The sequence below is a fragment of the Trichosurus vulpecula genome, chromosome 2 (assembly GCF_011100635.1).
Source record: "Trichosurus vulpecula isolate mTriVul1 chromosome 2, mTriVul1.pri, whole genome shotgun sequence".
Lineage (NCBI taxonomy): Eukaryota > Metazoa > Chordata > Mammalia > Diprotodontia > Phalangeridae > Trichosurus > Trichosurus vulpecula.
The window spans coordinates 243,692,088-243,694,923 of record NC_050574.1 but is presented as its reverse complement, the minus strand read 5'-3'; positions in this window follow the sequence as shown (position 1 = coordinate 243,694,923).

The window sequence follows — 2,836 nt, the reverse complement described above, 5'->3', positions numbered from 1 at the left end:
TAATTTGTTTTGTCATATTCCTGTTAATGGACTAAGTGGCACGGAGGATTGAGTGCTTGGTCTGGCATCAGGAAGACCTCAGTTTAAATCTGGTTTCAGACACTGGTTGTATGACCCTGGACATATCAGTGAACTCTGTTTGCCTTAGTTTTCTCATCTGTAAAATAAGCTAGAGAAGGAAATGGCAAAGCACTCCAGTATCTTTGCCAAGAAAATCCTAAATGGGGTGATGAAGAGTCAGATATGACTGAAATGACTGAACAACAATACTTTGTTAATAATTTTTAATATGTAGAAAAATAAAATAAGTTAATATGATTCTTTGGACTTGTTTCTGTCCCATTCCTAGCAGTGAAATCTCAGAATTAAAAGCTATGGACATTTTAGTTACCATTTCTCCCAGCAAAATTCTATATTGCATTACAGAAGAATTTTATAAATTCATGGCTACAACAATGGTGACTATTTCTATCTTTTATCATCTTTGCCACTTTGCAAAAAAGGTGTGAGGTGAAACACCAGAATTATTTTGATTTTTATTTTTCTTATTACAAATTCGTAACAAAATTTCATATATAGTTATTGCCAGCTGGAAATTATTCTTTTGGAAATGATTCGTTCACATTCTTCAATCACTGGTCCATTGATTAACGATTCTTGTCTTACATATTTGAATTGATACACTGTATATTTTGGCTATTGTATATTTATCAGATACATTTGATACAAAGGTTATTATTATTATTAGTATTATTATTTCTAATTGAGAGTTTTTTTTCATGCTGGTTACATTGATTTTGTTAATCAAAAAGCCTTTAAGTTTCATATTATCAAAATGATCTGTTTCATATTTTATGGTTCTCTTTATCATTTGATTTAGGCTTCTCTGTTTATCCGTAATTGTAAAAGAAAGGTACCTGATCTCTTTCTCCTCCATTTTCTCCCATATCTACTTTGAGTTTTCTGGGCAAAATGGCAAAGATATTGGTTTAAATCTAATTTCTTTCTAGTTGCTTAATGTTTTCTGGTTTTTCTAGAGTTCTTGCTAAGTAGAGACTTTGCTGAGGAGTTTAGATTGTCTGCATTATCTAAAATTAGGTTAATGAGTTTCTGTCATTGATCTATTATTCTCTTTTTTAAAACAATGCCAAACACTTTTTATGCTTATTGCTTTATAGTTTGTGGTCTGTTTTCTTACTTCATATCTATCTTATTTTGTTATTTCCTTTCAGATTTTATACTATTATTTAAAATGGATTTTTATCTAGGACTATAAATTGCCCCATTGTTATGATAACTTTAGCATTACATCTGTAAATTGATTTGAGTAATTGAATCATTTTAGATTTATAAACATAACTGTAACCTTAACGAAGAAAATATGTAGGATAATTTCTGGGAAAAGTACCTTGTATTCAATGTTAGTTGGCAATAGGCATTAAAAACAATGCAAGTGCCTGAAAATTAGATTTGCAGCCTCAATAAACATAGTAACCTTATTACAGATGAAGTATCAACAATATAATCATTCCATATAATATCATCATCAGAGAGTGCAATTTGTAAACATGATCATTGCTCCTGATTAAATTCATTAGTATGTTGGAGGCCATTAAAACATTTTAACGATACTTGTTTTAATTAATATTAGGTATTTAATACTGTTTGATGTCTTGCAAACTTCATTAATGGAGCTGTAATTTTTTTTTTGTTTTCCTTTTAAATCAAGCAATTATGTTGTCTAAATTACTAAAATGGCATACCTGGAGGTTTTTCAATTTGATAATAATTTAGGATCACATATTGAGAGCTGTTAGGGATTTTAAAGATCATCTAGTCCATGCCTTTTATAGCAGTCATGTGATGTGGCTGTCATGACAATGTAATACAGTATCACCCCACCCTCAGGGTAAGGTGACACCTACTCTCTCTCAGCCATAAATTGTTTATCCTTCGTATGATTACCCCCAACTTCTCCCCGAGTTCTATGGGCAACACTGCTGAAGGGAAATAGACCAACCCCACTCATCATTCTAACTCTTGAGCACCCAATAATATGTTTTTAATATACAATCAGATACTGTAATGTACCAAATTATATCAGGTTTTTTCAGATATAGACAACCTGCACACTAAATGTTACATTTAGATAAATAACTCACAAAAATGATACTAATAGAGCTTAAACATAAGCATTTACTTAGCAAGAAAGCAAAAAAAAGAATTAATAGCATGAGAGATTCTCATATTAAGCAAATGAATAAATAATTAAATACACCACAATGCACAAATAAACTTTGGTCATATTTTCTCACTTATACACTCAGCATCTGAGGATAAAGGTGTAAAACACTTATAGGAACCTGACAAGGAAGCATACATGGGAGGAAAATCCATGTGCAACTTGCAACTCTGGGCTATAAGCTTTGCTATCAGTGGCTCATTCAGGAATACATGTACAGTACTATACCACTTATCTACTAATTGCTGTTTGTTCCCTCCTCATAGCTAAATTCTCTTATCTATATACAAATATCAGTCATAATAATAATATTTACCTAGCCCCCACTATTTACCAAGCACTATGATAAACATTTTACCAATTTTAATTTATTTGATACTTCCAATAACCCTAGGAGGTATATGCTGTTATTATCCCTATTTTATAGTTGAAGAAATTGAGGCAAACAGGTTAAATGACTTGTGCAAGGTCACATAGCTAATAAGTTTCTGAGGCTGTATTTGAACATAGGTCTTCCTGACTGCAGACCCAGTACTCTATCCACTGAACCACCTAGCTGCCAAAAAATGATTTATAAACCTTTGAATGTAAGAT